This window comes from Dermacentor andersoni, chromosome 6, assembly GCF_023375885.2.
Source record: "Dermacentor andersoni chromosome 6, qqDerAnde1_hic_scaffold, whole genome shotgun sequence".
Lineage (NCBI taxonomy): Eukaryota > Metazoa > Arthropoda > Arachnida > Ixodida > Ixodidae > Dermacentor > Dermacentor andersoni.
This window is the reverse complement of record NC_092819.1, coordinates 68,636,872-68,646,479: the sequence shown is the minus strand read 5'-3', so window position 1 is coordinate 68,646,479 and position 9,608 is coordinate 68,636,872. Positions and strand designations below refer to the sequence as shown.

Here is a 9,608-nt window from a genome sequence, read left to right as displayed (position 1 = left end):
GTTATATGTGGCCTTTTTAGACATTACAGGAGCGTATGACAATGTAGACCGCAACATTTTGAGGGATATTCGGGAAGGGAAAGGCTTAGATGACGATTGTCTACAGCTTTTGAGATAGATTTACCTAGAAAATACAGTTTGCGTTGAATGGGAAGGGATGAGGAGCGAGGAGAAAGTTATCAACAAGGGACTGAGCTTTATCCACACTGCTGTTTATGTTGTACATGGTGAGGATAGAGAGGATGCTAGAAGGAAGTAATATTGGGTTTAATATCTCTTACAAACATGCGGGTACAGTAGTAGAGCAGCAGCTTCCAGGTTTATTTTATGCTTACGACATTGTGTTGCTAGCTAACAAGCACAGTGATTTGCAACGTCTGGCTAATATCTGTGGCTAGGAAGGCAAGAATTTAGGTTTGTTAGAAAATAGGGCGTTATGGTATTCAATGAAAACAGTGAACAGACAGTGGCAACACAGGGCCAGGAAATACCTCGCGTAAAAGAATATAAATACCTTTGCATATGGATATATGGATAAACGAAGGCAATAGATATATGGAAACACAGGAAAAAAAAACAATAACAGTATAGGGGAAGAGAAATGCAGCCATAATGAAGCAGAGAGCGCTATGGGAACAATAGGTACGTACGAGGTCCTCCGAGGTATGTGGAGAGGTGTAATGGTTCCAGGACTTACTTTTGGAAATGCAGTTGTTTGCTTGAAATGAGGGGTACAGTGAGGACTCGATTGCAACCAAAGGTAAGTGGGACGCGTCGCATTGGGCGCTCATGGGAAGACTACAAATGAACTGTGTAGGGTGATATGGGCTGGACCAGTTTTGAAGTGAAGGAAGCCCACAGTAAAATTGATTATGAAGAACGACTGAGGAATATGGAAGAAAGTAAATGGGCTGGGAGAGCATTGGATGTATCTATACATAAAAGACATTGATTCACAGTGGAGGAAAAGAACTAGGAAGCTAACCAGCAAGTATGCGGCCTGTAGTGTTGTCAACACAGCAACAAAGAACGTCAAGGGGAAAGTCAGAGAGGCTTAAATAATCTCATGGGTGGCGGCAATGGAAAAAAAAAACAGCCATGAGTAACTTAAGAGGAACAAGCGAAATCAGGAAAGAAACAATTTATGATAACTCAAAAGGAAGCTCACTACTTTTCGAAGCGAGATCAGGGTGCCTTAGAACACGCACCTACAAAGCTAGATATAAGAATAAAGAAGCATGTGCTCGCTGCAGCAAAGCTAGGGAAACAATGAAGCATATTTTATTAGAATGTGAAGACATCGGCCCAGCGGCAAATTTAGGCACCACTGGCCTTTTCGAAGCCCTTGGGTTCAGCGAGTGCAGGGGAAAAGTAAACATGTCCGCAATAGAGATTATAGTAAGAGGCGGTTAGAAGATTGGTGGAAGAAAAGGAGGGAAACGACAAAAAACGGAGTCGTACAAAAGCAAAGTTCAGAATAGGCGGTCAGAAAATGTGGTTGTGGGAGTTCATCGTGGTTTTCTTTTTTAACTTAGGCCGGAGATTAGGCAGTATAATAGCAAGAGCTTCGTGGCGCAACCCACCGCCCCGTTGCAAAAGGGACGCTCATAACATCCATCCATCCATCCTGAACTCGCCAGTCGCCCGCTCCGTCTTGCATGCGCCGTTTCTTTGTGCTATGCTGCAGTGACGGTCGGATGTCTGCGATTTCGCTGCTTGCTGCCTGCTTATTTTTCGTGTAGTGCCTGTCTCTTAGGCGAAAAATGCCTAACCTTCGCCGCAACTATTGTTTTGCGCCGGGTGCCGTACAGGGTACAGCCGCGTGAAAGGCACACCGAAGGCGTCCTTGTTGAATGTTCCACGAGAGGAAAAACGAAGAAAGCAGTGGGAAAAAGACCTTGCACCGTGCAGATAAAGTATTGGGTCGGACATGTGCGGTGTGCGAGCTCCCTGGCTTCAAAGTGGTTCGGGAAAACAGAATATTTGGGAGATGAGGCAGTGTTGCTCTATTTCTTCAATCTCACCTCCACTTTCCTGTACTCCCTGCCCCGCCTGATGCTGAGTCTTTGTGGTGTAAAATCCAACTTGAATATATGTCTTTGATTATAGGGGTCAGCCTGGTTCTAAAATTGAGTATTTACACAATCTAAGTTAATTCTTGCATATTTGTAATTGTTCTTCATTCAACGTTATATACATGGGCGATTTTAATGCTCCTGGTGTTGATTGGACTTCTGTGAAAGTGAGCGTACACGAAGTAGCTAACTGTCTTTGGTGAAGCAGATGTCTAACAATTATCTCAAGGAAACCTCTCTCAACCGCCGCCCTTCCTCGGTCAGGGAAACTTGCTTCGATTTCCGCCTTATGTTAGTCAGGGGACGTTCAATTGTTATCTAACCATGGGCACATCTCCTTAATAGCACATTCATGTAAATTACTCTAACACATTATCTTTAAGCATATTAGGAATTTCTTGAAACTAACAAAATTTTATGCACTTTCCAGTATGGTTTTAGACGTGGTCTCAGCACTGTAACACAACTGACAAATTTGTTCACTAGATCAGCAGCTCTTTAGACATAGGTGACCAGATGGATGCTATATTTATAGACTTGGAAAAAGCCTTCGACGTTGTCTCACACCTTAAACTTATGCACAAGCTGTGTATGGGTATCGGGCTTTGTTTCCCAGTGCTCACAATGAGTACGTTTCAACTCTACTAGCTCACCCTTGCTGTCCGTTTCATTAGGGTTTCCCCAAGGCTCAGTACTGCGTGTGCTATTTTATTGTGCTGTTATATTGTGCTGTGTATAGTGCTTTTTTGGGCTGTTAACCGCAAACGGCATGACGAAGGTAATGCGTCAGCTCTTTGCATATGATTAGGCTGTAGCATTGACATAGGCAAATTAAGCTTCCCGTGGAAGCGTACTCATTGTAAGAACGAATTGGGCAGACATTCAACATTATCGCGGGAGCGACGTGAGATCTTCCCCGAGCCATCTGCAGTGGTCCGGAGAACCGCACTTTGTTATTCCTGCCAAAGTGTAGGGGTACCCTACAAATAATTGCCCGGTCGGCATTGACATAGGCAAATTAAGCTTCCCGCGGAAGCGTACTCATTGTAAGAACGAATTGGGCAGACATTCAACATTATCGCGGGAGCGACGTGAGATCTTCCCCGAGCCATCTGCAGTGGTCCGGAGAATCGCACTTTGTTATTCCTGCCAAAGGTTAGGGGTACCCTACAAATAATTGCCCGGTCGGCAGCGCAGACACCGGCAGTCTACCTCGAACTGATATGGTAAAAGTAACGCCGCCTGCTAGGAAGCCGCCGTGTCCCGGAGCGAACCTTCAGGAGTAGCCTCTTGCCGCGCCATCTCTCGGCGGCAACATGCAACACATCAGTCCACGCCCTCTTCTGAGCCTACTACAAACCTTATAGTGCACTGAAGCTGTACAAATAAACAAAAATTTCTACAACAACCAGGTTCACGGCGGCTCTTCCGCTTATTGCTGCTATAGTGCTTAGAATCTATTAGAGAGCTTTAGATTAGGGGCCCCAAAGAAATAGACCCCTTTCCTAATTTAGTCTGGCAACACTGACACAGGAGGCTCCCCGCGCTGCTACTCTATTTTTCTATGAGCTGTCCTCCATTAGTTAGTCTGTGCGAGCGGTGCGGTGTGTTCGCTGGTCTCTAGGTTGACGCACAGCAGCAGCATGTCTTGGTCGAATAGCCTCGCTGTCATACCGAAAAGCCTTTATATAGGCAAAATAGAGGCGTATCGCACGTCGAGAAGCGTCGGAAACCGCAATGCACTATGCAGCCATAAGTTCGTCGCAGAAAGCTACGTCCAATGCTCGACGATTGAAACACGTTCATTCACAATGCAGTATCCTCGCTATCATTTTCTTTTCGCTTGCTTGCTAGCATTTTTGCTGTTAAACGATACAACGACCGTTCATAAGGCACACAGGCTGATTCACATGCGTTTGCGAAGTGATATGTTGCCGTGCGGAAGGATAACGTGCCGCCTGATATGACAGCTGTAATGACTATTTTTATGGTGGCGCCAGCAGGAGTTAACTTGTCCTTGTTACTTCGATGCAGTGATTCCACGCTCGTGCACGTACGTGCAAAGTGCTTCAGGAGCCAAAAAAAGACTGCAACACCATATGCTGTGTCCGCCCTGCTGACGCACGATGTTTTTGTGAAAGAGTGTACATGCGAGTGCGCTGCTAGAGAGAACGGCACATGTCACCATGTCATGGGACTGTTGAAAGTCCTTGTGCTGCTTCTTGATAACGTGTACGCAGAGGCTCCGCCGGAAATGCCCTGTACGTAACTGCCGCAAATCTGGAGGAGGCCCCGCGGGCACAAAGTACCGGCTTCTAGCTTCGACGAAATTGACTGGAGAGCCGCACGGCCAGACAGTCTTTCTTACCTGCTCCAATCGCGTCTTTATGAAGCCAGGAAAAGACTGAGGAGCGTAGAAGATGTTGAGAAAGCTGCGAGGCAGTTCGCAAGAGAGATGGCTGCATATACTGCGAGTCCACTTCTGGAACACTGGCAGTCTGCAACACTAAAGAAAGCAGACAGTTTGTTTGGCGAGACATATGCAAAGGCAGCCTTTTGTGGAGTCAGAAACCACTTGTACCACATGACTTTACCACCTATTTATGCCCAGAAATTCAGGTTGGGGTGACTACAGAATTGACACCCATGATAGCCAGTATTTTTTTCAGAACCCTTAAACACTGTTGTGTCGTGCGTGGGCCTGCCACCAATGCAGCAGGCTGCGATCGAGGCAAGCACATACATACATGTAGCATGCTGGCATTTAGCATGGAATAAAGCACAGGAAACAAGAGAACCTTGTGCACAACTTTCGCTTCTTTATGTCTTCGACCTATGTAGCATACTCTTGCTACGTGATGCATAACTTGTGTTAACTAACCCACTTCATGACGTTCATAACGCTTTTGCTCTGTTTGGCAACCAAACGTAATACTTACAAAGGTATGTTGACTGTGGTTATGTCTGCTTTCTGTGCGTTAACCCTAACATGTGCTGCACCCTTACAGGCAGGCTATTGTGTGCTCTGTGTTGAAGCTCATTGGCTTGAACAGACCTCTTGCCAGTAGAGCCTATGCATAGTATACATGTAGCATGGAATGAAGTCAGAAAACGCAATAACATTGTGCACGACTTCCAAGTAGTGCCCGTGTGTTTTTCAACGTGTGCTCTTGCTACTCGCTATATACATTACTTGTGCTAACTATCCTTCAGCATTTTCATAACACTATTTCTTCTGCTTAGCAACCGAACAGTTCTATTAGTTTACAAAACTATGCTGACTCGGTTATGTCCGATTTCTGTGTGCTAACTCTAACATGTGCTGCACCCTTATATGCAGGCTCTCATGCTGTCTGTTGATGAAGCTCGCCAGCTTGAACAGACCTCGCCAGCAGAGCCAAAGTGCGACATGGAAAGCTGCTCGCAAAAACCGCTTGACTGCTTCCAATTTTGGTGTTGCTGTTACACGTGAGAATTTGACAAAGGCCTGCAGAACCTCACCACAGACCGAGATCTGTCTAGAGTAAAGGCCATCCGGTAAGTACGGGTCCAAAAACATTTTCTTGACCAAGATAGTTCTCAACAAAGTGAAAACTATAGCAAGAAGAGAAAGTGTACAGGTGAGGCACTTCCTTGTTTACATTTGCTATGGATAATCTTGCTTCCAGTGAATCACGGTGGCTACAAGTGATTGGCACTAATGAATGTACAGGTACAATGTTATCAACAGATTACACATGTGCACCCGTTGTCACACATTGATCAAGAAACCTTAGAAATGGGAGTAGCTTTGCACACTATATTGTCAATTAAGCTTTTAGTCGTAGGTACAGGTTGGCCCTTAATAAATATCATTTTGTTAACCTGTGCTCCTCAACATTGTTACAATATTAGCATATGTATACACACCGTATGTACTGCCTAACGTGGATTGTATCACAGAATGCAAGTAAAAGGCAAAACTTACATTATGACATTTCTGTTTCAGGTACGGAGTTTCAAGCGAAGCCATGGCTGTTCAAAAATATAAAACAACCCTCCGAACCTTCCGGCACAACGTTCAGACCTTCTACTGCGACGTTATTGTGGATCCCACGTGCCCATGGCTCGGTGCACCGCCTGATCGTGTGGTGTGGGACCCAGAGGAACAGAATCCTCTTGGTATTGTCGAAATCAAGCGCCCATATTCAATGAAAGACTTGAAAATACCAAGCACTCAAGGCTCGTGCCTTGTGAAAGACAGCTACGGCACGTGCAGACTAAACCGCACCCACTATTACTATAACCAGGTTCTCGGGCAGATGGCCCTTTCAGGGCTTACTTGGGCTGACTTTGTCACGTATGCTCCACAGTTTCTAGTTGTTGAAAGAATTAGATTCAGTGAAAGTGAATGGCAGAAATGCAAGAATTGGTTGGACAGCTTTTATTTTTCCACACTTCTGCTGTACTTGGCAAACACATGCAGTACAAACAATGAATCTTGAATTCAAGAGATTACAAAATTAATGAGAATTTATGAATTTATTAATAAAGTTGTGATACTATTGACAATGCCTTGTATCCTTTTCTTGAAACAAGTATCAAAGCCATGTGCTCATTGCTTTGGCCATGCTAGCTTGGCAGTCAGTGCGAAGGCTATGTAGTACTGAAATGACACCTTGCACATCACTGCAGCAAGATTGTTGCTGCTGCAGATCCTAGGTTGCAATTAAAGGACTTTGAAGATTGCTTAAGAATGCACACAATGCCCAAATTTCATTAATGATCGGTGCAATTGACAGTGGGATGGGGCTGTCGAAAATATGAAATGCCTTAATACGTTGAATGCGCCGCTCGACATGTATTCTGAGACTTGCAATTTCCTCTGTTTGTCTAACTTCTTCATTAAGGTGCTGTCTCCGAAGGAAAGGGGGAATGTTCAACGCAACCCCTTTTGCACAGAGCAGGTCCTGTATCTTAAAGCCCTTGTCGGCCATTACTGAGTCGCCAGACTCAAACTCGAGTTTTAAAAACCCGCTTTTTTTGAACGAGCTCTTTGTCTGACACCGACCCTGTAAATAATTTTGACAACAACGTGATCGTTCCATCAGGTGAAATGACAACCAAACCCTTCATTGTATTAGTAGACTTGTAGGTTGAGTAGGTCGCCGACTGAAGGACCAGAGAGCTTGGAACTTCGCATCTCACTTCTGTCGCGTCGGTAATCACTCTTGTTGATGGGTATCGCTCATTAAAAATGGCTGGCATAGCCTTGTCAACCTTGTCTCTGCTCAGCCAAAGGTCCATCTGGCCAACCTGCAAATAAATAAAGCTGATCCATGTGGTACATATTCCGGATACTGTCGCAATGGACACCCTGAACCTGTAGGCAGGGTCCCTTTCGAAAAGCCCAAGGCGCAACCTGACGAGAACAAGAAAAAGCTGGTCCTTAGCTGTCAGCATGTGCGGCCTCCCTGCATTACTTGATGTACTTGAATAGCTCCTAGACCATATTTTTATATTTTCCACACACTCACCGGAGTTTATCAAACGGAAGAAGCACATGAATGATTCAAAGTTTGAAAGCCCAGTGTAGAAACTAATATCCTCAGCGCTGTCCTTGAAGCATTCATAGAAAATTGCCTTTTATGCCGATCAAGCTCTTTGTTTTCCATATTGAGTATTTCATACTCTCTTTGAGCTTTATAAAGCACATCTTTTGCTGACTTCACGTCTTTCGTTCTAATTTCCAAGTCGCTCTCCAGTTGTTGTATACGCACTTGAAGTAGAGAGAGCTGCGTCTCGAGCTCAGGCACTCGCTCTGCATTTGCTTTCGCAGACTTCACCTCTTCGGTCCTATTTTCCAGGTCGCTTTCCAATTGGTGTATGCGCATTTGGAGCACAGAAAGCTGCTTCTAGAGCTCCAACACTCTAACTGCACGTCCACAATCACACACTTCGTGGTATCGGACGTGGGTCGCACTGGCCGGCTTTGAAACACTTGCTTCACACTCTGTGGCGTCCATAGTGTCAACAGCTGTTGAAGAATCCCGCGACGTGGCGACATCACTACTAGGAGAAAGCGGTGGTTGTGACGCCAACCTGGAGCTGCTAGCCTGGCCGACGGCGGAAAGCAGTTTTATTTTCGCGACACACTGTTGTCATTTTTTTGGCTTTGTTCTTGCTGGTGGCGTGGGTTTTCCAAAGGCAAACACGCTCGGCACGGCGTCAACCCGGAGGTAACGCCGATCGCCGACTACATTCGGCAAGTAGCTGTCGGCGGTGAAGTGATTCGAGCACACCTTTGTGTGCTTCGTCACGAGAAAAAGCTTTCCTTCATCGCGCTTAATGGCTACAATCTATTTCTTCTTCAGATGCGGATCCTTCGGAAAACAGAAGAACGACACCTGTAAGACGATAAGAGCGACATAAGGCGCGCGCATACGACGCAACAAATAATAAACGAAATGTATACACACGCATACTTGCCTTCGAGCTGTTGTCGTCCAGAACTCCTCGCTGGTTGCAAAGCGGCACGCAGCAATGCACAGGCATGTTACCGAATGCCGAGGAGAACCGGATTCAAAAAAAAAAAAACATTAAATTATGGGGTTTTACTTTATTTTGACCTGTCTCAAGGATTTCAGCGACGACACCGCAGGAATCGCTGGGCTGTGCGTGCCAACGTCCGGCCTGCCTAGCGAGTCGCACCAGACTTTTCTTTCTTAAAGACAAAGCCTTTCAAGCGAGACGGAGGTTTAAAAAAGGGAGGGGTGGGTGCGCAGCGGGCAGCCGAAAGATGCGAGAACTCGTTCGATGCATTGCTACACTGGTACAGGTACGATACGCAACTGTTTTCGACCTTCATAGACATAGGCGTATCCCCCTTGCCCCCTCTCCCCCCTCTTCCGGTGTCAAAAGTGGGGGGAGGTGGCAAAGTATGAAATTCGACGGCCCACTTTTGAAAGCGGACACTTTTGGCTGCACGCTCGAAAGTCCAACAAAGGTACACCAGAAACTACCTAATTTTTCTTTCTTAACAGAGTGACCACACACTTTAAAAAAAAGTTGGCACCCTTTGGGCCCAGCTTGTCCCGAAACGGGAATCGTCATCTGTCTTGCTCGCATTTCCTTTCTTTAACGCTGCGAGCCCGGTATTTCCAAGTCACGAACGGTATGCGCCATAGAGGAAGGAATATCATAAAAGGGAGCATGCCGCAACACGATTGAAGACAACCTTGTGGCACAACACGGAATCGCGCGTCGGAGATCACAGATTTTTTTTATTAATATGATATAAGGGGATGGTTGGCGCACAATTTAAAGCGCCGGCTACTCCTTATCTCTTGGGTGGTTCCGTCATACATCATACAGGGTTCAAAATTACATATCAAATAATCTTTTCACACAAACACCAGGACTTATCACGCAACGTTTCCACGGGAAGACTATGACGTAAGGAACACATGGTACGTAAAATATACAAGGTAAATGTCTCCACACTTATGTAGATGAAAGTCTCAAAAGTACAAACGATACTGTCGCCTAATAACA

General features: G+C 45.6%; 2 pseudogenes; both read right to left on the bottom strand.

Annotated features, from left to right (window-relative positions):
- Positions 1–6,772: 6,772 nt before the first annotated feature.
- Positions 6,773–7,517, bottom strand: LOC140219065 (uncharacterized; annotated as a pseudogene).
- A 698-nt stretch (positions 7,518–8,215) lies between these two features.
- LOC126522359 (THAP domain-containing protein 2-like) lies at positions 8,216–8,634 on the bottom strand (annotated as a pseudogene).
- Between the last annotated feature and the right edge of the window lie 974 nt (positions 8,635–9,608).